General features: G+C 38.0%; 2 pseudogenes; both read right to left on the reverse strand.

The window, feature by feature from the left end:
* Positions 1 to 17,012: 17,012 nt before the first annotated feature.
* LOC149265616 (putative cullin-like protein 1 pseudogene) lies at positions 17,013 to 17,465 on the reverse strand (annotated as a pseudogene).
* A 621-nt stretch (positions 17,466 to 18,086) lies between these two features.
* Positions 18,087 to 19,220, reverse strand: LOC149265617 (cullin-1 pseudogene; annotated as a pseudogene).
* Positions 19,221 to 27,096: the final 7,876 nt, after the last annotated feature.

Genomic DNA, 27,096 nt, shown 5'->3' on the forward strand with positions numbered 1-27,096 from the left:
TAGTTTCCTATATCGCCATAAAAAAATTAACATGCTATATTTTTTTTAAAACAAATTAATCCCACATTAACTGTACGGTAAAACATCTTCATACTTTCACCTATATAATAAATTCCATTATCACTATTACTCACAACACATCAAGATTTTTTGAGATTCGCTGAAAGACTTGGAGCGAATTTGTGGAGCAGCTACATTGTTATCAACAACATATTCAACGGAGAACTCTCGCAATTGAAAGGTTAGTTAATTTTTTTTCCTTGCAAGTTTTAATATTAAATAAGTTTAATGAAGTAGAATTTTTTTTTTTAAATTAAAACTTTTTGCAAGCCAAATTTACCCACTATGTCCGCTGTGAGCATGGTGGGCTCGGTGAAGCTCATGACGGCTAAATGAGCCCGGTAATGCTCACAATGGCCAAATGGGCTTGTAGGTTAGGGGCGATGAGTATGGCTAGCCCGCCCACCTACAAGGTGGCAGGGCGATTCTCAGAATCGCCTCTCTACTGCGCAGGCGGGTGAGCCGCCGAGGTGGCACGGTGGGAGGCTACCGTAGCCCCCCCCCCCACCCCCCGTGCCACCTCAGCAGCCCACTCGCCCAGGGGGTGGCAGGCTGATAGGGTGGCGTGGAGGGGCTGCCACATCCTCCCCCAGTGGCCTGCTCGCCAGCGGGGTTGTGGGGCGACAGTTGGTAGTGTGGCAGGGTGTTTCCGAGAATCACCTCGCCACCCTGCGGAAGGGCAGGCCACCGAGGTGGCATGGGAGGGGTTGGGCGAAGGGCAGTGGTTGGACCGCTATGGTGGGCTAGGCGGACAGACACAACGGCTGGCTCGATTGGTGATCCGAATTGGATCCATAGAAAGACTATCGAGAACCATGACTGAATCAGGTCAAACAAATATCTAATGGAATCCAAAACAGTATCATAAACACCCTGGAACCAGTGGCCATGACAGTTGACATGGAACGACGAGGACCTCGATCAAAGCACACTAACCAAGGCCCATGGAGACCGCGCAGGAGGCTAAAGTAGCCCCTAGGAGCCCTGGAACGGAAAAGGGGCGAAGTTTTTGATGCGCGATTATCGCTAATCGCGCATCGCTAAGCGAATAGGGCCAAAATGGGAAAGCCCGAGCACCTGGTCACATGAGGGAACTGGAGGACCACACGCAGAAAAAGGTAAAAGTGCTAAAGTACAAAGGCGGGACCCACGCTCTAGAAACCGACAGTTTTGATCGGGGCGCCCTTGAATAGTAAGAGGTTTTGGATAGGAGCGGAGTGATTCCATACACCGATCGATGTGTGGCAGACGGAGGTGAGAGAAAACCACCGTTGATCATGCGCTATCGATCGAGCAAGTCAACCGCATGAAACATGTATATGGCATCGGATTTGGAGGGCCCAGATTGGATGGCTAAGATTGCGCCTAATGGAAAGAAGCAGAATCGACAGGGAATTAAGCCACGATCTCAAGGGATTTGGAATCAGTTTGACTGCCACAGTGGAGGAAGAATGCATCCATGGCGTAACTAAAGAAACGAATAGACGAAGCATGCTGGCACCAATCAGAGGAGGACAAGTGGCCACTCCCTGAGCGCTCATGATGACGTCGAACATAAGGAACTCCCAAGCGCAGCTGCAGAAGTTGAATCGACATAGGTGGAAGAGGAACCGAACAGGCTTAGGGATCGAATGTCTAAAGCCATGAACAAAGACAGTCGAATTAGTCAGATTGGGAATCCGAATTGAGGAGAATCCAAGCGACCAAGAGAGACAGTGAACAATGAACCCTGAGAGGAGGACTGAACACAGAGAACAGTAAAGCCAAGCAGAAGAGACAAAGGGCCAAGCTGACCACAGGCAGCGTCGAGCACCAGAGATCTTGAAGATTCAATCCTTCCCATAGAGGAATCTGTCCAGACTAAGCATCACATTTGGCTCTTTCCACTATAGACCAAGGGTCACAGAGCTGGTAGGAAGAAGAAGAGTCTGTGTACTCTGAGTTGCTTGGGGATTCCAAGAACCACCCTGCCAAGCAAAATATGCTTCAAGAGAACTCATATTGAGTCCCTGTATTGTAATTTCTCTTCTGAAAGACACAATAAAACTAGGCTACCACTGAAGTTGGACCGGAGACGTAGCCCTGGAGAATAGGGTGAACTCCTTATTAAAATTGTTTGTTTCTTTGTGTTGTTTACTGCATTTCTCTGCTGTCTTTCTATTTATTTTCTGTGTATTAGCAATCTGATCGATCTGTTGTTTCAATATCACAGAACACACACACACACACCAGCACATGAGTCTGTAATACCTTTAGCTTAATAAATCTTTAACTGATGTCCCTCATAGGGTGAATATCAAATCAAGTGGTATTAGAGCAGTAAGGTTGTAAGGTTAGACAAGCTTGTGTTCGTATAGTTGTGAATGCTCACACAATCAAAGCTCAAAGTAGGAGAAGGAGAGTTGGTGGAAACCAATCTTGAAATTGGGAGAGTCTATCCTCAAAAAACCATGTCAGAAGAAGGTTCTATGGGGCCAGACCCTCAATTCATAGAGAGTTTCCTAGCTATGAAGTCCATGGTTGAAGAAATGTACCGAGACTTTAGAAAGCAAAAGGTGGAAGAAGCGTCAGGCTCTAAGTAAGAGAAAGAAGATGATGAGTCTCACTTCCATGACAACTCCAAAGGAAAAGGGAAATATGAAAACTTTCTCACACCTCCTAATAGCCCTATACATAACAAGAAATCATCTTTGATTAAGTTAGATGTTAAATTTGATTTTACTATATATGATGGAGAGCTAAATGTTGAAAAATTGGACAATTGGATTAGAAAAATTGATGTGTATTACAGGGTACAGAATATAAACTCAGAAAAGAGTAAGATTCAGCTGGCAAGCCTACGCCTAGGAGGCATTTCCTTGGTTTGGTGGGAAGGTAGAACCCAAGCTGATATGCAAAGCCATGGTAAGACCATCTCTTTCTGGAGTGACTTCGTTTCTATAATCAGGAAACAATTCTATCCATTAGCCTAATGTAGCAAGCCATGATGAGTTGGCAAACTCTTTGGCAGTTGAAGGGGCAAAGTGTACAAGGGTATACTCAAGAGTTCAGAAAGAAAGCATTGACGTTGGGTATCTCACTAGACTCACCAGAGACTCTTTTTAAGTACATTGGTGGTCTACACAGCTACATGAGGCATACCATCCTCATGTTTAATCCCACTAGTATAGATGAGGTGTCTATACAAGCTACTCATCTAGAGGCTAGAGAAAAGAATGGCAATCCAGAAGTTGGGGGACCATCCCAACCCACTATAAGCAAGAGCAAGGAGAAAATAGAACAGAAGTGGAAAGCAAGTAAGGCTAACACTGCACAGAAAGCCAAAGCTTCATGCACTCACTGTAAAAAGGAGGGGCATGATGATGAGAATTGTTGGATTCTGCATCCAGAGCTGAGACCTAAGAAGTCTGAGGGCAAGAAGAAGAAGACAGCTGTAGCTATTCAAAGAGTTTGGGGTCAGAGTCGGGAGATGAAACAACCATAGCAGCCACAGGTATAAAAGGCAAGAATTCTGAAGCATCTACTAGTAATTATGCTCAATCCTTTATTGATGAAGAAAATGAGAGAAAAAGACATGAGCTTTTCCATATTCGAGTTATTTCCAAAAATAAAAAGATTGATACTTTGTTTGATAGTGGCTCTCAAGTAAATTTGATTTCTAAAGCAATTGTAAAGAAATTGGGATTAGCAACTACACCTCACAAGAAACTATACCCATTAGGATGGTTGAATGATAAAGCACAACTACAAGTGACTAGACAGTGCAAACTCAAGTTTTCTTTTGGGTCAGCATTTGTAGATGAGGTTGACTTAGACATAATTCCTTTGGATATATGTGGAATTGTTTTAGGAAGTACTTGTACGATAGAAAGGCTATTTTCTATAGAGCTGAGAACAAGTATCTACTGGTTAAATATGGAATCGAATAGTTTATGAGAGCTCATATGCTCAAGAATAATTATAATCTCATAAACTCAGGGCAGATGAAAAGAATGATTAATTCACGCAAACAATTCTTACTGATGGTTGTAAAGGAAAGGAAACCTAATAAAACCAATGTATTTGAGGGTTGTACTGCTGAACAACACGCTGATATAGAAAAGGTTGTTTCAGAGTATGATGTCTTGTTTCAAGAACCTAAAGGTCTGCCACCCAAAAAGGGAATAGTAAATGATATTATTTTGCAGCAAGATGTTCCATTGCCTAGCATTGGGATGTACAGGTTGTCTACTTTAGAGAATGCTGAAATCAAGAAGCAGGTGCAGGAGTTGCTCGAGAAGGGCTTCATCAGGCCTAGCACATCACCATGTGGGTCACCAATTGTTTTGGTGAGAAAGAAAGATGGCTCGTGGAGAATGTGCATTGATTACTGAGCACTGAATAAGATAACAATCAAGAATCATTATCCCCTTCCTCGCATAGATGATCTCTTAGATCAATTAAAAGAAGTTGTTTATTTCACCAAACTGGATTTGCATAGTGGATACCATCAGGTCAGAGTTGCAGAGCAAGATGCATGGAAGATTTCTTTCAAAACAAAGCAGGGATTGTATGAATGGCTAGTTATGCCTTTTGGCTTAACTAATACTCCTACTACCTTCATGAGATTAATGAATGATGTACTCAAACCTTTTCTTGATGATTTTGTTATTGTCTATCTAGATGACATTCTGAATTTTAGTAAAATGTGGGAAAAACATTTAAAGCATGTTAAGCAGACATTAGATGTTTCGAAAAGAGAAAAACTTTATGTTAAACTCTCAAAATGTGAATTTGGAAAAACATCTCTAAACTACTTGGATCACATAGTAGGGGGAGGTGAATTGAAAATAGATCCCTCTAAAGTGGCAGTTATTGTAAACTGGACTAAACCCAGGTCTGCTACAGAAGTGAGAAGCTTCTTAGGAGCAGCACAATATTGGAGGAAGTTCATCTCTAACTTCTCCACGATTGCAGCTCCCTTAGATGCTTTAACAGGATTGAATAAGGTGTTTCAGTGGGGAGGCAAACATCAAAAAGCCTTCGACACCTTGAAAGAGAAAATTAGTATAGCACCTGTACTAGCACTGCTAAATTTTCAAAGACCATTTGAGATCCAAACTGATGCCAGTGACTATGTCATGGGAGCAGTGTTGACACAGCACGACAAACCCATATGCTATCATTCTGAGACTTTTAATCCAGCAATAGTTAAATATCCTACATATGATAAGGAATTATATGCATGAGTTCAGAGTGTGAAGAAGTGGAAACATTACTTAATGGGAAAAGAGATAGTAATACATACTAATCACTAGCCACTTCAATATCTACACTCCCAAACTAAGCTACAACAATCAAGACATTACAGCTGGATGGGTTTTCTACAACAGTTTCACTCATCAGATATAAAGAGGGCATACATAACAAGGTTGCAGATATGTTATCTAGACCCATTATAAATGCATCTACCATACTTAAGCATAATTATATACTACATGAAAGCTACATAGAACAATATGCTCAGGATATGGATTTTAAAGATGTATATGCAACTTTGAGTCAAGGCAAAAGAGTAGAAGAATTGGACTATCATATAAAGGACCGAATCTTATACCGTTGTGGGAAACTCTGCATTCCACAAATTGAGAGGATAAAGATAATTAGGGAAGCACACACTTCTATGATATTAGGTCACTTTGGGGTAAGCAAAACAGTTGCACAGCTACAAATATTCTGCTATTGGTCGAAAATGAATGAGACAGTTTCTAGATATGTAAGAGGGTGTACCATGTGTGTTAAAAGCAAGCTCAGCAATAGAAAACTAGGCTTGTACACTCCATTGCCAGTCCCTACTCACCCTTGGGAAATAATTTCCATGGATTTTGTAGGAGGACTGCCTAAATCTAGGAAAGGTCATGATTATCTATACGTTGTTGTGGATAGGTTCAACAAAATGTGCATTTTGATACCTTGTAGTAAACAGGTCACAGTTGAACAGACTGCAAAATTGTTCTTTGAACATGTATGGGTTCATTTTGGTTTACCCACTTCCATTGTATCTGATCGAGATACCCGATTTGTGGGGAAGTTTTGGTCTAGTCTGTGGGAACTGATGGACACCAAGTTAAAGAAAAGCACGGCTTTTCATCCACAAACAGATGGCCAGATAGAAGTAGTAAACAGGACTATGATCTAGTTACTGAGAGGATATTGTAGTAAACATCCTATGCTTTGGGATGAACACTTATTTTATGTGCAGCATGCTTACAACAGAGCCAAACACTCTTCTATATAGAGATCTCCTTTTGAGACCTGCTTTGGTTTCACACCAAGGTCTCTTTTAGATTTTGTCTTTGGTAAAGATACCATGGTTGATGGGCACAGTGATGTGGATAAGGCAACTAGGTTCATTGAACAGATCCAGGAGATCCATCAGGCAGTATAAGAATAGTTGGAAAAGAGCCAGGCCAAGTATAAGGCTAGGCATGATAAGCATCGGATGGAGCATAGTTTTTAAGTTGGAGACCAAGTCTGGTTGTATATTAGCAAGGACAGGATGCAAGGTGAAGGTAAAAAGCTAAATCTTATCAAGTATGGACCATTCAAGATACTTGAGAAGATTGGTGAAAATGCATTTTGCCTTGATCTACGAGCTTACATGCACATCTACTCAGTCGTAAATGCAGATTGTTTGAGATTGTTTGAACCTTCAATGATTGATGACCCTGAAGAGAAAAGTCAATTTCCTTCTATTAATGACCTGCTACCTGAATACCTCAATGAGTTGCAGGAAGACACAATGCTGGACAAGAAGGTGAGGACAACACGCAGGGGAGAAGTTGAGTACCTCAGGATTGGGCTCAAAGGTTCAAAGCCAAGCAGCGCAAAGTGGGTTGAGATTGGACAAGTGAAGAAACAGTATCCTCACCTAGTCAATGCTTAAAAACTAACTTTTGGTGGTCCGAAATCTTTTTTAGTAGGGAGGCCGTCATCCAAATTGTATCCATAGAAAGACTATCGAGAACCATGATTGAATCAGGTCGGACAAATCTCTAATGAAGTCCAAAACAGTATCAAAAACACCCTGGAACCAGTGGCCATGGCAACCGACGTGGAACAACGAGGACCTCGGTCAAAGCACGCTGACCGACTCCCATGGAGATTGCGCAGGAGGCCAAATTAGCCCCTGAGAGCCCCAGAATGGAAAAAGGCCGAAGTTTTTGATGTGCGATTAGCGAACAGGGCCAAAATGGGAAAGCCCGAGCACCTGATTACATGGGGGAACAGAAGGACCGTGGGCAGAAAAAGGTAAAAGTGATAAAGTACAAATGTGGTACCTGCGCTTTGGAAACCGACAGTTTTGATTAGGGCACCCTTGAAGGGTAAGAGGTTTTAGATAGGAGCGAAGAGATTCCATACACCGATCGATGCGTGGCAGGCGGAGGTGAGAGAAAACTGTCGTTGATCATGCACTATCAGTCGAGCAAGTCAACCTCGTGAAACATGTATATGGCGTCGGATCTAGAGGGCCCAGATTGGACGGCTGAGATTGTGCCCGCTGGAAAGAAGTTGAATCGACAAGGAATTAAGCCGCATTCTAAAGGGATTTGGAATTTGTTTGACCACCACAGTGGAGGAAGAACGCATCCATGGCGTAACTGAAAAAACAAAACGACGAAGCATGTTGGCACCAATTAGAGGAGGACAAGTGGCCACTCCTTGAGCGTTCATGATGACGACAAACACAGGGAACTCCCATGCATAGCTACAGAAGGTGAATCGACACAGGCGGAAGAGGAACCAAATAGACATAGGGATTGAATGGCTAAAGCCATGAACAGAGACGGTAGAATCAGTCAGATTGGGAATCTGAATTGAGGAGAATCCAAGCAACCAAGAGAGATAGTGAACAATGAACCCTGAGAGGAGGACTGAACACAGAGAACAGTAAAGCCAAGCAGAAGAGATAGAGGGTCAAGCTGACCACAGGCAGCGTCGAGCACCAGAGAGCTTAAAGATTCAAGCCTTCCCATAGAGGAATTTGTCGGGACTGAGCATCACATTTGGCTCTTTCCACTGTAGACCAAGGGTCACAGAGCTAGTAAGAAGAAAAATAGTCTGTATACTCCGAGTGGCTTGGGGAATCCAAGAACCACCCTACCAAGCAAAATCTGCTTCAGGAGAATTCATATTGAGTCCCTGTATTGTAATTTCTCTGTTGAAAGAAACAATAAAACTAGGCCACCACTGAAGCTAGACCGAAGATGTAGCCCTATAGAATAGGGTGAACTCCTTATTAAAACTGTTTGTTTCTTTGTGTTGCTTACTATATTTCTCTACTGTCTTTCCATTTATTTTCTGTGTATTGGCAATCTGATCGATCCATTGTTTCAATAACACAGAACACAAACACACTAGCACATGAGTTTGTAATACCTTTAGTTTAATAAATATTTAACTAATGGCACTCATAGGGTGAATATCAGATCAGTTGGCCGACCAATTTTCAGGGTGCGGTGACAAAGCAATGTATTTTTTAATTTTTTTTGAAATTGTTATGATTTATAAATTTAATTATCATTTATCGTTTTCGTTGTTAATTTAAGTTAATATTTTTTCGTCATTTACTGATTTATGTGTTTCTTTTGTCAGGAAAATGGCATCAAAGAAGATTTTGTATGAATCTTTCTGGACCAAAGACTCTTAAAGGTGGATCTTCAAAAAAAATTGGTGAACGAACTCCACCTGAGCTGATGGCTACAAATCTTTCAAGTGCCTCAAATGATAAGAAGATGATTTCATACTGGAAGATATCAAAAGAAGTGAAACTTCCATCAAGAATCTGGTATGTGAAAGAAAGAGAAAGCCAAAATGTGAATATATATCTATATATTAATATACCGAATGATAATGGAATTTATGATGTGATGGGAGTTTTCATAGACATGTGTTCAGTACCAAACAGTGAAGTTGTTTACATACTTACAAAACCGCCCAAGTTGCATGAAAGGATTAAATAGTATGACATGAGAGAGGTATCTACAAAGTTGTGTAAACAAATCGTAAATGAGATGAAACAAAATATCGTAAGTATTGTTATTTATATTTGTGTTTTACGTTCTTGTAACTGTCTCACTATATTTTTTTAACTTTGTTTTTATTGACATATGATATTTTGTTTGGCAAAATTTTGTTGAAAGTTGTTCAATTAGGTTGGGAGGCATTCATTTCATAGAGCATGAGAATATGAAAGTTGTCAACAGTTTCTACTCAGTGTTTAAAGAAGATATGGCAAACAAGAAAAATGTAATAATTGACGATGCTACAAAACTACATCCAAGGGATCTGAAAAAAGGCCTCTAGTGGATAAATCTATCAAGGGTAGACAAGTTACTTTTGAAGACGATGAAGTTAAAACTGACAGTGAAGAATATGTTGTCATTACTGAAGATGACATTGGAACTGAGAAGCGCCGTAAAAGACCAAAAGTAACAATGCCCAAGAATAAATCTATTACATTTAATGATGAGAATGTTATGAAGAAGAAATGTAAAGTTGAAGATTTTGAATTATTCATTACCAACAGTCAAGAACCTAGTGAAACTTCAAAAGAAAGCAAAGAAATCATTACACCAGGAGTTGATTTAGAGGATGGAATTATCAAAACAAAACAAAATTCCATTCGACAGAATTTGACAAAGAGAAAATTAATTGAGGGTGGTCATACATTTTAGCTTAATGTCAGACAAATCTATAAGGCAAGTGAAGGACAATGTCAATATCAAGTCAAAAAGCCACATCATCTACATGTTCACAGCTTGAAGACATTGATGAGGTACAATCCATATGCTCATGTGGTTAGTTATGTGCTTCTTGTTGATCCAGTTCGTGTTCCCAACAAAGAAGCATTTCATATGTCAAAATGTTTTGAATACAATTATTATGTGCTTGTGGGGAACCATTTTGTAGAAGCTCAAAGACAATTAATGGAGGAATGTCCCAATAACCCACGTTTTGAAACAATGAAATGTATCACTTATGCTCGTCTATCGAATACAGAAGCAAAGTTAGTGGCATGGGATCATAATTCAGATAATGAATATAGGATGTCTATGACTTTAATCAAAAGGGTTAGATTTATTCTTAGTGAATTCGAAGAAAAATGTGGTGGGGATAGGATAAATGTTATTGTAGATTTCTGAAAGGAATGTTGTATGGAAATAGGTTATCCAATTAAAGAGAAAATCAATTCAAAAGGTGGAAAACGCAGCAAATTTAGTGATTTATTCAGAGGTGTTGATAACATTTTCTAGTTGGCATTTAGAACTGGAGAGATATTGGAGTTAATTAATGAGATTTTTAGCATGTGGGAAAACATTGGCATTAAAAACGAGAAGGTCAAAAAGTCTAAACCATTGATATGTAGCAATAGTAAATCAGGTCCTGAAATGAAGCAGCGTCTAGAAGATATGACTATCACACCTTGGAGAGCATTGCAAGGAATGAAGGATGAAAAATTTGTCAAAGAAATATTATCTTGTGTGACGTTAGGGGAATTATCATTGGAAGAAATGTCTGAGGAATTTCAAAAGTAAGTTTGTTGAATTATTTTTATTTATTTCTAGATTATAATTTTCTTTTAAATATAACATATTGTTCTTGGTAGTATTTGTTACACATATCATTATATTTACTTTTTTTACTTTATCTATGTAGTCACAAATTTTACATGAAAATTCAAGAACAAATGGTTAAATTATTGAATGAAGATAGTTGGGATGATGTTGTACGCAACTGTCCATATTCAAGTTATACATCAACATTAAAAGTTTTTTATCTTGCATTTAAAAAGGTATGTTGATTTATACATTTATTTTTATTCATCTGTGTACTATTTTTAATTTATAACATACACATATATTTGTTTATTTTATAAAAGATGAAGAAGGATGATAATGGAGCACCATATAGTTTCAGAACCTTTATTGAAAAAATAAAGATCAAAAGATTGAAGAAGCAACATATTAAGAATGTTGAACTTGATCCAACTCTTACTCATTTCATTTGAAATGGGCTAGACACTATTCAATATCAAGTAATACAAGGCGGCTGTGAAGACAAGGCGGCGGGATTTCTAGAAGTCACGTCATCACCATTATAAAGATTTGTGACATTTCATTCAAACACACAATTGGCAATGTTATTGTCAAGCTTCAAGGGGAAAAAAATTCAAGGATGCAACTTACATGGTAAGACGTTTAAAATGTGTATTTGATTAATGTTGAAAAATTCGTTTATGTACAAGTTAATTGAACTTTTACTATTTCATTTTACAAGCAAAAGTCAAATCTTCTTAACCGTGAAGATCAACTATTTATATATGATTGTGAGTTCATCCATATTGATAGTTGGGCAAAAGATGATAGTTATATGTCTATGATTTTTAGTCGGGTAGATGGAAAGAGTCATAGCTAAATACTGACTTATGATGTTGTTGTGAGAAAACTAACATATGAAGACAAAGAAGCAAAAGGAGAGATAGTTAACATTTATCAAAAACCACAGTTATTGGTTAACTATCTTAGGCATATGTTCAATTGAAGGAGATTGGGTTCTCGATTTATTTTCTGGCTCAGGTAAGTTTTATTATATGGAATTGAATTTCAACATGTTATTTCTTAATTAATATGTCATTGTACTAATGTACTTCATTATTTCTTTTGTGCTTGATAACTAGGTACAACACTAGGATGTTGCCTTCAAAAAGGAAGAAATTGCATTGCAATTGAAAAATATCCAATACAATTCAATTTCATTCAGCAAAGAGTTAATGATTTTCAATTTCTTCCAGATGCAATGCAAAAAATTGGGTTGAAGAAAGGGGACTTAGAGAATCACATGTGGAAAAAAAGGCAAAGGAACCCCAACCACCATTTCACGGAATGATTGGAAAGGCATACATTGGGAGATTCGCAGACATCAAAGGTACATTAGAAGATGAAATGAGCAAAATGAAGCAAAAAATATTGTGGAAGAAGACAATGATGAAACTCTACAGGACGAAGAGTTTGGATTACGTGACATTGTTGATTAAATTTAAGTTATGCTTGGAAATCAAGCTCATTTTTGTAACTATTAATTAGTTATACTTGTAATGTTTTGACTTTGACATTTTATGAGAAGAATATACACTCAATTAAGGTTGTTATGCGTTCAATATTTGTATTATGTGATTTTCGCATTAATTTTTAAGTTAATCATTATTTTTTGAAAAAAAGTGATTATAATTATTTTTTTGATATGAAATTCATAAAAAACACTATTATTTAACAATTTTTAGTTAAAAACTTCCTATAAGAATGTGATTTTGACATATCATTTCTAGCAAAAAATTATCAAAACATGTAGTTTTTTAGTTATAATTATGTTAAAAATGGTTATTTTATGTCAATTGTTAAAAAATATTGTCTTTTAGAGACAATTATTTCATGTGGATTGAAAAATTAATTAACGATGTATAAATATGTAGAATATCAAAAATTCAAAATATCGACCTTCTTCTTTAAATATCCAGAACAATAAAAACCTCACTACAAAAAAAAAAAAACAAGAAAATATGAAGAAGAAGACCACTTCAAAAATTACTAAATCTACAAAATAATTATTTACATTTCATACATTATAAAATTAAAAGTAAAAAAAAAAAAGTCTTTTAAAAAAAGGGCATGGTGTAGAATTACCATTGAATCAACATCAAAATCACTACCATTCTGAAACGTAATGTACATAAAAAATTTTATAGTGCCAAAAACTATGCTCTAAAAAAAACATGTGTGTTCTGCATCACCCCTTTTCAAACTCAGGCCACTCTTTTGCTATCTCTACAAAACGGGTAACAATATCAGTTCCCCGTTTCAAAGTTTACATTGTTTAAACCACAGTACTACATACCAGGCATAATAACATATTCATAACCAACATAATAGCAACAGAAATACCAAGGAAACAACAGCCATAATACGTATTCATAACCAACATAATAACAACAGAAATGCCAAGGAAACAACAGTCATGTAATCCACATATAAACCAGTATAATACTCATGAAATAACAAGGAGAAATAACCTCATATTAGTGATGCAAAAGCCAATCCAGTATGGGACTACCACATTCCACCCAATGGTAGACATGGTTGAGCCAATCAGCGAGTCACCCCGATTCCATATTCTAAGCATGAATGTGGGATCTCATAAAACACATCAATCAAAACCATCCAGGGCTTCTAGAGGCAAAACCACCTCAACCCATCAAACAAAGATTCCACATCATGGTCAGACATCACAAAACTATTGTCAAATTGGTATCTAACCAAGCCTTCTTGGGCTCGAGAGTGTTTGTTCCAACCTAGCTTATAGGACTAGTATCTCAACCTATGGTTGCTACTGGGCTCCACAACATTTGTCCAACCAAGTCTATAGGGCTAGTAATTCAACCCAACACTTTTCTAGGCTTCCGGAGTTTTTGTCCAACTAGGGCTTCTAGGACTAGTAAGCCAACCCACCAATGGCTTTTAGAGCATTTTTCCAACCAAGGCTTCTAAGACTAGTAGCTTAACCCAAGTTGTTATAGGGCTACGAGAGCGTTTGTCCACCCAAGGCTCTAGGACTAATAACTCCTAGAGCCTTATTGCTCAATTTTATTTCTCTTTTGATGATAACTTTTTCTCTAGAAAGTGCATTGGACTACCATGGTCTATCCCAACTTTAAATTACCTCCTTATGAGATATTATCTACATTTTTTATTACATGTAAAATTTCTTCCATTTTTTTTTCATATGTAGATTTCATCAAGTATTTTCCTTGAATTGTTCACTTTCAAAAGAAAAGCTTACCTCTTCTTTTGTTAATACTACTACAATTTCTTCTCCTGATGCATCACATTCTATTACGAATGTTTTACCAAAATCATGTGTTTCCCAAATTGGTGTAGAAGGCAGAATCCTTTAAGACAGAGAACACCAAAGTAGCCTCACAATCATACAAATGATTTTTCATCAAGACAGGTATGAGTGGGTCCACAATGCATGCATTATATTTTTTAAAATTCAATAATATCTCGTGAGTCAAAAAAATCCTCTAAATCTCTTTATGTTAGCAATAAAGACCATTTTGCAATAACTTGGATCTTTTAAGGGTCTACCTTAAATCCTTCCTTTGAAACAATATGACCCAAATACTCTACTACTTATTTCCCAAACCCTATTTATGATATTTTTACATAAATTGATTGTTCATAAGAATTTGTAGAACTTTGTCCACATGCTTAATATTTCTTCCCTTTAAGAAAACCAACATAAAATTTCTAAGAAAGGGTTGCAAAAAATTGTTCACGGGGATTTGAAAAATAGAAGGATCATATGGTCAAACCAAATGGCATGACCAAGAACTCATGTGCTCTAAAAACAATCTTTAGAATGTCTTCATTTCTTAATTTGATTTTGTGGTATCCGAATTCAAGATCAAGCTTTGTATAATAATCCACTTCGTAAAGCTCATTTAATAGCTCAATAATGATGAAAGATATTGAAACCAATGCCTCTTGACTCATTCAAGCTTACTGAGGAAACTACGACCATTGAGGTAGTTGTGAGATTTTTCTCTGACCTCCAAAGGTGCAAGACTCATTTGAGGAACTAGATACTAGAATCCCAATTTTCGTAGATTGTTTCATCACAAATGTTCCATTAACTACATCATTCATACCAAATTGCAATGTTTGACTTGAGGATAAGCCAAATATTCGGGGATATTGGCACAAGGGGAATATTGAAGTTTTGAAAGTCTTAACAAGTCAAAATAGATGCGTAAAGGAAAGGGATGTTGCACTAAGTGAAGGAAATACACTCCACAAAGACGTATTGCATAGGACTTTACACAATTGAGTAGGATATACGCTGCAGGCATATGATGTAGCATGAGTACCTGTAATGAATTGTAAATCAATCGTATTGATCTTGTAACCAACTTATAGGTAGGTTAGTGTGATCCCCACATAAAGCACACTTATAAAATGATGTAATAAGAGAGAGATAGAAGAGGCATATCATTTTGCAAGAGATCATTTTTTCATTGTAGAGTTCTTTCAACGTTGCAAAGCTCTATAATTATTCTAATAGAGGTTAGACTTGTTAGCTATTTTTAATATATAGATCTCATTTTTGAGGAGTTAATGAGAGATATATTTATTTTAAAATTTTATAAGTCCTTTTTGTCCTATTGAATGTATTTTTAAGCTTATTAGTCTAATCTTTTAAGGATTTTTAAATAATGTTGATATGAATGTTTAAATGTAATTGTAATTGTGAATGTTTACTTTTGATTGAAAGGTACTAGTTGTTGGCCTAGATTTTCTATCCAATATGTGGGTGGTTGGCCCACCAAATCTAATGTTATATAAATAAATAAAGAAGAGATATTTATTGACCAGTCCTCCATCTAATAAAGAGGAGATATTTATTGATGATTCCTCCATCATTGAGTAAGGAAAAAGAATTGGGTATTGTAAAGTACCTCCTTGAAGTCGAGTATCTTCACTAGGATTAAAAATTGACACTTGTTTACCCTTTTATTATTTTTAGTCGTAAAATATAGTTTTTTTGTCAAATAAACACATCATTGTTGACTAGCTAGTTATTTCAAAAATGTCAAAATGACTGGTACATAAAAAAAATAGTTTCAATATATATATATATATATAAGGGTAGTACAATTAGGACAACGAGCTAGATGATATATATATATATATATATATATATATATATATATATATATATATATCTAAGGGTAGTACAATACAACGAGCTAGAGGATATATATATATATAAAAGTAGTACAATTAGGACAACGAGCTAGACGAGCTATCGAGAGGAATCCTTACAAAGTCATTAATAAATACAACAAATGCCTAAGACTTTGGCTGGCCATATAGCTACAATTATGCATAAAACTAAAATCTAAATCCCAATAACGAGAACAAGATGACATCACACATAAATGCATGAACAAATTTTAGTCACAACCAACCATTGCCTATTCACGATGCCAACAAAATGTACGTCAATAGGTCCTCACAAGTCCCAAGATGGTTCCAACAACAATTTCTTCACCTTTCCTTTCTGCTTTAAATGAATCATAGTAGTATTTGCTACATATCTGGAATTTTAATATCAGTGACCTATCTTCACACACAAGAGATCCTCGAATGTATTTGCAAGTGGTCAGAGATTTCTTTGGCCCAAGCTAATTAAGCTTAAAAGTATTCTCCAGGAAATTAGAAAGCCACCTAGAAATGTAATTATGCCAACATTGATAGATGGAAGCTGGCGCTTTTTCATCATTTGTATGGGACTATCGCTTCTGCATGCGTGAGAGGGCACCACAGTAAAGAGAATTGCTAGGAAAACCGTTTGTTTCAAATAAAATTGGTTCAAATTTTGGCACAAGAGACATGTCTAGCAGTGAAAAACTAAAAGCTATGGCCTTTTAACCAATTCCACATATAAAGGTAAAGTAAAACAATTTGTTTCAAATAAAATTGGTTCAACTTTTGGCCAAAGAGACGGGAGAATCCATTATTTGACTTGTGTTGCCAGCCAAATATAAGCCTATAATGATGACTGAAGTAGATGAAACCAATCACAGCATAAAAAATTAAATATAAAATAACCTAGAAAATAATGTTTTTAATTACATTATCCATACACGGTCAAATAAAAGTCACAGCATAAAAAATTAAATATAAAATAACCGAGAAAATAATGTTTTTAATTACATTATCCATACACGGTCAAATAAAAGTCACAGCATAAAAAATTAAATATAAAATAACCTAGAAAATAATGTTCTTAATTACATTATCCATACACGGTCAAATAAAAAAAAATGAAAGACAAAACATATACAATTTCTTTTATGCTACATATCGAATGAACTCCCTTGAAATCAGATCTTCAATCTGCTTCTGCATTAAGTTAATTTTTGGTTTGAACGTGGCTTGCAGTTGCTGAACGCATTCAACCAATAATTCCTGACTGCTCAAGACTTTTCTAGCCTTCATTGTCCGAACTATCGCAGCATCGATGGCATGGCATCTATCGCCATCTACAACCTCGCTGACTCTCTTCTTCTCATCCATTTGTGGAAGTGAAATCTTAATCCTCGCAGATTTGCAGGTGAAGCTAGCATTGAATCCAAAATTATCAGTTTTTGTTATTGTTCGAGTCACCGGCTCCTTCAAAATAATCTTGTACTTTCCACATACAAATGAATGAAGCAGTCTAATAACATCCTCCTCTGGCAAATTTAATTGTGAACTGATTTCTTCACAGCTCAATCTTTCGAAATCGTTGAACAATAAAAGCATGACTGCCTGGTTGGTTTATACTGCAATTTCTATTGGCTTAGTATCAAAGTATCCTATAATTTTACAATTTCCCAAACAATACATCCATGTAAGTTTACGATGCTGATATTTTGTAGAATAAAAGCCTTCATACGCCGTAATGCATTTAAGAATTTCCGCTGGTGGATTGAGGTTGAATAACTTGTAGGTTGGCCAGAACCCATTATTTAATACTGTAACAGTCAACTCTATTCCAGGATGCACATTTGAATAATCATGAAGGTATGTGTTGAAGTCAAGTTGAGTCTCCCTTGCCAGTGTGAAATCATTAACCATGCCCTGCATCTTTGACGTTAGCTGGAGACCACATTGATGCTTTATCTTTGACAACATGGCTCGTTCATGGCTCTCATTTGCGCTTTTATGGTGTAGTAATCTGGAAGCTAGTTTTTTCCTGTAAAATTCACAAAATAAATCTCTATCACTAACATACTACATACTGAAGGAGATTCGCCGCCTTTCCAAGAATACCCTCAATATGATCATCACTTTTTTTCACAAAGCCGCTCTTTTTAAGCACGTTGTCACAAAATGTAGCCAGAAACTCTGCACGTGTGCTTTCTTCGACTTTTTTATCACATATTACTTCAATGCGTCGCTCAAGGCTTTATAAAAAATATTGCTTCTTTGAAATGCCTCCACAACGTAACCACTACACTTATCATGCACTTCAATAATCTTCTCCACAAACTCATGTGCTGGAATGTCATCTATATTATTATTCTTATTCTTGACAACATCTTCCACCCATTTAAATAATTTTATTCCTTCGCTGATTACATGCTGTTTAAAAATACTTGCAAAAGGTTCCAAGCTTTGAGGTATTCTACAGAACAGCCTGTACATTCTCGAAAGATCGTCTTTCTTGTCGTTTGTAAGCAAAACATGACACCCCGAATACTTATTTTCCAAAAGTTGAATATAGTAGCGGGAGAGGATTTCATTTTCTACTTTCTCTAATAACTTCTGCTCGCTGCTGGAATGCAAATAGTGAGCAACTCTTTCTTTCTCACGTCTCAAACATTCTTCGGCCTTTATCATATAGTCAGGACACGAATCCTCCTCTAATATCCATAATGAACCCTTCCTAGAGTAGTAAGCTCCAGTATCTTCCAACATGGGAGCTTCAAAGTCTTTTTGGTACAAATCCAAGCGATCCATTCCCATTTCCACAAAAAAATTCACAATGTTTCTCAACAAAGCGCGATCAATTTGTTCTCCCTCGCGCTCACGATTAATCAACTCAATCACCACATTCTTCACATTAATCTTGATACCGTGATACACCACGTCACGGAAACACATCACTCCAACTTTTACTAGCGAAACCAGGGAGTTTTGCCTCACGAAGTAAAGATCCAAATAAATGAACATATTTGAGATGAGTCTAACCAGCACCTTGTGATAATTTCCCCAACATTTCTCAACTTCTTTCAACAGGAACTGATCATGCACTTCCCCTAAAGCTGGCAATACTGTGACAGCAACGTATTCTTCCAATGAAATCCTGTACTTGTCATAGAGTTGTTGTGAGTACACATAAGGACGCCTTTGGGTGCACATTTTGTACACAGTTGTATAAATGTTAATGTACTCCGTTACAGGAAAATCGCCTTTTAAATCTGTTTTGAGAATATTTATCAACTTTAGGATGCCATTCTGAATAATATCCCATCCTTCATTGAATTCTATAGTACCTGTATCTGTTGACGTCATCATCATTTTCCAAGTGGTAACTGCCCCCCTTTCTTAGCCTTCACCTAAACAAAAGAAATTGTGTCGACTGCGCCTAAACAAAAGAAATTGTTTCACATGGTGAGGAAGAAGAGAAGAACCATTTTGATATATTTATAGGCAGATCGCAACTCCATATGGGGCACCCAAATTTCTGGGCCGACCATATGTGAAATAAATAAATTATGAACCATATCAACTTCTTTTTTTTTGAATTTCTGATCGGAGAACCCACAGTAATGGAGTTTTTACACCAACGTTTCGAATCCCAAATGGGATCCATCATCAGGGAAAAGATAAAAGAAGAGCCAGAGGGAGGAAATAAATAATCATGAGGGCAGAATAATAGAGGCAAAGCATGAGTATTTATTTCCTCCCTCTAGCTCTTCTTTTATCATCTTTCTCTTTTCCCTGATGATGGATCCCATTTGGGATTCGAAACGTTGGTGTAAAAACTCCATTACTGTGGGTTCTCCTATCAGAAATTCAAATAACACAAACCACAGATCTCTGAAATCCCATATCAACTTCCATCTCAAACTACCGTACACACCACCTGAGGGTAGGTCCACTAACTGGATATTATAAAAATAAAAATATTAGAAACAGATTTCATAACATGACTTCCATGTTACTTACATATTTATAAATGCGATATAACATTCTACATGGACACATCATGCTTCTCATGGGGTTGGAGGGCAATCCCTAGTTGGCATCTTGTCTTGGCTGGAGCTAATCAGCCATATATTGGGTATTTAATGTCTTAAGAGCAGCACGCAACTTAGCCCGATAACACGGGAGCGGGCAAATATTATTTAATGCCAAATTTGCCCGCTCCCGTGTTATCGCGTTAAGTCGCGTGCTGCTCTGAGGGCATTAAATACCCAATATATGACTGGTTAGCTCTTTCTTCTTGTCTTCGCCCCTAACTACCTAGGGTTCACACTTCATACGCCGGGTTTCACAATGGTGGAGGTGGTTTGGATGGGAGCCAGATAGGCCGGGTTTCACATTGGTAGAGGTGGTTTGGATGGGAGCGAGATAGGAAATTATATTGAACGTTAAAAATTTATATTTATATTTATTGAATTTTATTGGGAGAGGTTACTTTATTCGAAAATATCAAAACATTAAATTTAAGAATTTTAAAAAATAGTTTATAAAAACATTTATGAAAGATTTAACACATTAAATATTACTTTTGAGCATGTATACTTGAGTATATATGAGATGCAAACTTCATTATTGAGCCGAGAGGCTCATTCTATAGCCAAGTATCATATGTAACACAGTACCATATGTAACACTATACCCCAGTCAGCGAAAGTAAATTGAAATTTTGCTCATATTCAGCCAAAATAAAAATTATGAAAATCTAAAAACAAAAAATTAAATAACTATACAAAACATTTAAATAATGTCGGGTCATAAAAAAATTTAAATGTGAAGAAATCAGATAGCCACTCATAGCCACTCTTTCAAGATGAAATTCAGTCTAGGATCAGGGAAAAACAATTATGCAAAAATAATGGATCTGAAACTTCTCATGTTATTTTGCTTAGAATCAGGTGATGCATTCATATTTTCGTAGATTCAAAGACAATTGTTAGTTGGTTCAGAAACATTTCTAGATGTCATATTTACATGGAAAGGAATAGAGAAGTCAATGCACCTTCTAAAGTGAGTACTACACAAGATCTAGGTTCATGGCATATAGTGGAGTGCAATCATGATCAAGAGAATGGATACTACCATCAGACATTCATTGAAGGGCTTCAAGTAGAACAATAAACTATGCATTTATCCTTCCATGACAGCTTCAGTTATAGTTTTTTGCAGTACTTTTAATCATTTTTGGGACTGCTTGTCCATTCAGTTCTATTTATGCTATGTTTATGTCATTGGTCGATAGTTTTTAGTGGATAGTTTTGTTGCTTTAGACATTTTGTTTTGTGACAACAGCCTTTATTGTAAACTCTTGATACAATTAAAAGGATGTATGATTTTTGGATAGTTTGTGGCTACATGTTATAGACATTTTTGTGCCTTACAGCATTGAGCATGAAATGTCCATAATCTAAGGGATCCAAAGTCCCTAAACATGTTGTTCCTACCCCTAGAGGAACAAGGCTAACAAACCACAGCAATTCACAGAAGTTCTCCACCTGAAACTGCTCAAAAACAAGTCAATTCAGGATCATTTCAGTGGCTACACTAGCTGTTTGCGCTGAATGTCAAAGCCAACACTGGCTACCTGCGTTGAATGTCAACTGGAACAAAGGCTACCTGCGCTGAACGAGAGTGGACAAGTGGCAGGCTCATTTCTCAAGGTGTCAAAACCCAGGAAGCTTCCAAAATGACACTTGCCTCAGGGAATTCGACTGGTGATGAGTAAAAGGTTCCAAATCTCCAAGTGGAAGCAAGAACCTCCAAGTGGACTCAAGAACTGACAGAGGGAGAGGACACTAGTCAGATCTCAAGCTGACTCATCCTCTCTCCAAACATCTATATATGGATCTCTCCTCCATGAGATCTAGAGGCTGGAATTTTATTATTGCAAAGAATTGTTGTTGGTTTGAGACTGGAATCATTGGGTGCTTAATGCTTTGAAGGGGCTGAAGATAGGAATTCCATTTGCTGGGAAGGAGATGCTGGATTGGAGCCCTCTGGGTTGTATCTCTTCCTGAACCTTGTTATTCATCAATAAAGCTATCTTGGTTTCTCCTATATGCTGATGTATTTTGATGTATGAATGTATTAGTGTATTTGGTTTATTTCTAATCCTAAACTAGTTATGAATGTGAACATCTGTCTTTGTGTAGTGTTCTTCTCTTGTCTCAAGTAGCTGTTCTCTTGTCGCAAGTAGTTGTTCTCTTGTGATCTTGCAGGAAGTTGTAGCTGGATAAGCAAGAAGGCAAGTAGCTGTGAACACCCAAAGAGAAGGGAGATTGGATCGAGGGACAAACGGAAGACACCGGTAAGTCTATTGATCTCTCTTCTTTCACATTTCATAAAGGAAGAAACCAGTATAGCTGTACTCGTTCGTTGCTAAGGCACTGTCACACCTTAGGTGGATAGGATCGTCCTGCATAGGCATTTTTCCCCACAACAAATTGGCGACTCCGCTGGGGAAGATTTGTTTAGTCATTTTATTTGTGTTTCTATCATTTGTTTACTTCATAGACTTGACAGCAACAATCGAACGACATCTTTCCCGGATGCAAAGTAGAAAGTTGTTGCTTTGATCCAGTTGCTGGACTTGTCTATGATCTGAACAATGGATTCACAAATGATTTGATGATCCTTGTGATAGATCTTAGTAGCCTCTCAAAGCATCCCTTTGATTACACCTTGCTTGTTGCTTTTATTTGGCCTGAAACAGTTCATTAAGTAGCAAACTGTGACACAGAACCTGAGGGAAACGAGAGTTTCTCCTTCAGCGCAGACCCAGTGAAGGGATTCTGCATTTCAACGCAGGTCCCGTGAAGGTTACCTGCGCTGAATGTCAAAACCCTTGTGTTGAGGTTACGCTGAACCGGTTTGTCCTTGTGCAACTGGGGTTCTCTGCTCTGTTTTGCCTTGTTTTGATCTCTGATTTTTGTGCCCTGTAACCAGCATAGGTACCAGTCTGAAAACTCCTTTTCTCTGCTTACATTCCACCTCCTTTTGTACAAAAAGACTGTGAGTGTTTTTATGTGTTTGTGGCGTCATTTACAGTTTTCCTTTGCATGAGTGAAATAGTCATCCTGTAGCCCTTGATTCAGATCTGTTGATTGTGATCTTAGAAGAGAGTTCATTGGCTGTTTGCAGATTGATTATACATTTACTTTTGCTTATTGGTTTGAATTTGTCTTTTTTTTAAATGTCGAAACAATTCTTTATTTCGAAAATCGTTAAGTGTTGTAATCTCTTCTACCCTCTCTGATTTCGAAAAAGTAAACTTGTTTGTATTGATCATTTAAAAGCAAATTCAAAGTTGTACAAAAAGCGTTCTTTGTAGGCATCAATACTAAGAAAGCGGAAAACAAACACCTGCATTGTGCATTTGCATTTGATAGTTTGCATGTTGGATTTAGGAAAAGTGCATTAGAGTGTGCTGATTGCTCTTTGAGAAAAGATGGTGTCTTTCTTTTCCCTTAGTAGCTTGGATTTTCAAAGTTAAAAAGATATAAAGCTTGCTTATCATCTTTAGACTACATTTAGGAATTTGTATCATACATCTCGTGGTGAACCTTGAAAGGCAAACTTTAAAAAGATCAACCTAAAATAAATTTAATGAACTTAACAACGCTTTGTAACATAACGCACAACATAGAGGTCTAGGCTAGAGACGTGTTCCGGCGTCGTTAAGCGTAGTGACTGTCGATCTCGTAGAAGGTGGGTGATTCCTCCTGAGGGACGATAGCGCCAGTACGGATTGTGCTCCCACGTACCGTCGCGTATATATTGGGAGACCCCTATAGGCATAAAACCTTTATCCTTAGGAAGCCGTGTCGGCCGCCCTACTGATCGCAATGCACTGAACACAGCATTCAGAAAGATCGACTGCCCGTACCCTAAAAAGTATTCTGCGGTTTTGCGAAAAGTTTGGCACACCCTCTGCCTAGAACTCCAGAGCAGTTCCTTTTGGCCTTTTTCAGACTCTATAACAGAAAAAGTCCATCCGAGCATTTGTCACTTCGGGCTCGTTAAAACATCGAAGGAAACTAGAGTCATCTTTAGCTTTTTCTCGACTCTTTAAAACTGAAAAAGCAAGTTGTGTCTAAAGCGTCGTTAAAATTTATTTTAAACGGAAAAATCACCCTTTATTCCTGCGTTGATCTTTAGGTTGAAAAATGGAGCACACCAACCAAGGAATTCCCCTTGGTGGAAATCTTAGTCCCTTCTCCTCTTGGGGAGATGTTGGTGCACCCCACATGGCCACATTGTCGCTTCCAGGACTGACAATTGGCCTACCAGTTTGGCTCTTTTCAACCAATGTCGTTCAGAACACCACCATTCCTGAACAGTCGAGTCAACAGTTAGACCAGACTAGATTTGCCCACCAGCCTTCTACTTCATCTTCCTCTCCTCCTTCTTCTTCGCTTGACGGAACTGGTAAAACAAAAAACCAGGTTCCTAAGGAGAAGAAGGAAAAGAAGAAGAAAGAGAAGAAGAAGAAGGAGCCAAAGGCAACTGGGGGCAAACAAGTGTCGTCTGACAAAAATCCACACACAGCACTGACAAGGCCTAAATCGCCATGTGTCATATGCAAGGGAGACCACTTCCATAGAGATTGTCCCTGTATCCCTCGAATACTAAGGGACTGGTCTCCCCGTTTGCACAATTTGGTAGCATCAACCTCTGATAGCCATGTTGACTGCTCACCGTCAACTAGTGAAAGTGAAGTCACAGGACAGAGAGGGAAATCTAGATTTCCCTGCACACTGTGTGAAGGCGATCACGCCATCCACCGTTGTCCCTTCTTAGACGAGGCTAAAAGAGTTCTGGAAGATCGCCCGATTTTACAAGCGCAACTTCCTCCTGGATATAAAAAACTCCTGCCAAGTCCTTCACTAGTTGAGAACCTGGCTGACCCGCCCAGATGGTCAGCCGAAGCACCTATCATTGAAGATGAACCATCTGGATCCATGCCTGACGAAAGTCAACAGGTTGATACGGCAGTTGACCCGGTTTTGCCTTCAGAGGCTCTATCTTCTAATGATACCATCACAGAGGAGAATAAAGACAACACCGTCCAAATTCTCTTCATCAACACTGACTCTGACGAACAAGGGGGCAATGCCCCCATTCCTTTATCGCAGGAAGGAAGTTCGTCAGAGCGATATCCGGCCGTTTATTCGGTCCCACCACCAAGAAACCTGGTTGTGTCCTTTGACTGGAACCAACTAGGCAGACCCCGGTTGCCAGCAAACATACCATTCAGAATTATCGTTCAAATATACAGAATGGTAATGGCTGGCACTATCATTGATGAGGGGGCATCTGTGAGTATCCTTTCCTCTATTTCTTGGAAAGCGCTTGGTTCGCCAGCGCTTTTACCTGAAATGAGAAATCTATCAGGTTTTGATAAAGGAACCAGTCGACCTTTAGGGATCCTCCCCAATGTGCCTATAACATTGAAAGGGAAGACTGTTCAAATGAATGTGATGGTCGTTCAAGGACCCTTGGATTATAACCTACTCCTTGGACGAGACTATATATATTGCATGGGATCTATAGTCTCCTCACTCTTTAGAGTAATGTGTTTTCCGCATGAAGGAAGAGTGGTCAAGCTCGTGGACCAACTTTCATTTCCTGGATCATGCATCGCAAATAGTCATATACCATCCCTAAATGGTCTATTCATGCAAGAAGTGTCTCAACCCACGGTCCGTCCTCCTGATGAGCGCGAGTAATCTGGGAAGATATGACTGGAACCCAGGGGGCATGCGTCCTGGTCTGCTTCGGCAGGGAAACTTTAGGTATAGAGTAGGTTTCCGCGGGAGAATATGACTAGTCTGTACCCCGTCCGTAGAGGAAGAGGGGTTATTCTAGAATAAGATTCTTTTGTCAAAGTTATGTGAGAGGGCGGGTCTCGTCACTCACCTTTGTTTATTTCGGTAGACATTGCCGAGGAAGTGTTTTGTTTGAAAGATTAACGAGACAATCTTTGGGTAACCTGAAAGAGGTAGGCCTCTCCCAGTGAAACGAAAGTTTTGACGGAAATGAAGTAGAGGTAACTTTGAAATCGTACTTTATACCTGGGGGCATGCAAACCTTTTGGAGTGCAAGCAAAGAGCGGTTATTTATCTGTTTTTTGGGTTAGCCGTTTCCTAACTTGCATAAAGAAAGGATGCGGAGCAAAGCTTAGTGAGATGAAGCTCCATAAAAAATAGAATCTTGATGAGACACTCTTATCATATGACTGGGTAATCGAGCAGTTTTAGCATAAAGTTCATGCTCGTTAAAAAATAAACGCAAGATCCGAGCAGTTTTAGCGCATAGTTCATGCTCGTTAAAAAATAAACATAAGATCGAGCAATTGTTTCAATCCGCGTTTAAGCTCGTCAAAAAATGAACTATCCCGGTAAATAGCCACTGTGAATGTAATATAATCAGCCGTTAAAGCCTTGGTCGTGTTTGCACCGTCACCTCCACTTTTCATTTGGCCGATCGTTCACCTCCATATGATTGTTTACCCATTTTGAGGAACAGCTGCGAAGAGTGATTACACCTAGCCATCCTCGTGACACTGTCGTGATTGAAAAATTCCAACCTGTACCTGGAATCAGCTGCTATCCCTGTTTATCACTCGTTCCTCAAAAGACGAGTCTTCTTTAAGCTCTTTTCAACTGACTCGTAAAAAATGAAAAGATTGTCGTGTTTTGGCCTTCCAGCTCGTTAAAGCGACCGGAAGAGCTATCCCTCCTCTAGATTTTAATCTTTTTGGACCTGAGGGATTATTGCACAAAAAGATCGAGCGCTTGTTTTGTTCGGCTCGTTAAAACTATCGAAAACTCATCCCTTCTGTATTGTTTTATACTTTTTCGGACTTAAGGGATTAGATGACGAAAAAGGACTTTTGGAGTTAACTTTATGTACCTTTTCAGACTCTCTAAAAATGAAAAGGACCGAGTTATCCTTGTCGTTAGACTCGTTAAAATCATTAAATAGCGACAAACTTGTCTTTAGACGAGAACGAGTTTCACTATCGCTAGGCTCGTTAAAACATAGCGATGGGCTTGCCCGAAGGGCAGGTTATAGAACAAGCATATGTTATCCTCCTCAAGCTTGACAAAAATAAAGAGGTACTGGTCAGCAATGACTAGGGAAAAATTGGGAGAAACTAAAGAAAACTTTGATGGTAGCAAGT

The sequence above is a fragment of the Pinus tabuliformis genome, chromosome 6 (assembly GCF_031772625.1).
Source record: "Pinus tabuliformis cultivar Carrire ecotype Pingquan chromosome 6, CPIR1, whole genome shotgun sequence".
NCBI classification, from domain to species: domain Eukaryota; kingdom Viridiplantae; phylum Streptophyta; class Pinopsida; order Pinales; family Pinaceae; genus Pinus; species Pinus tabuliformis.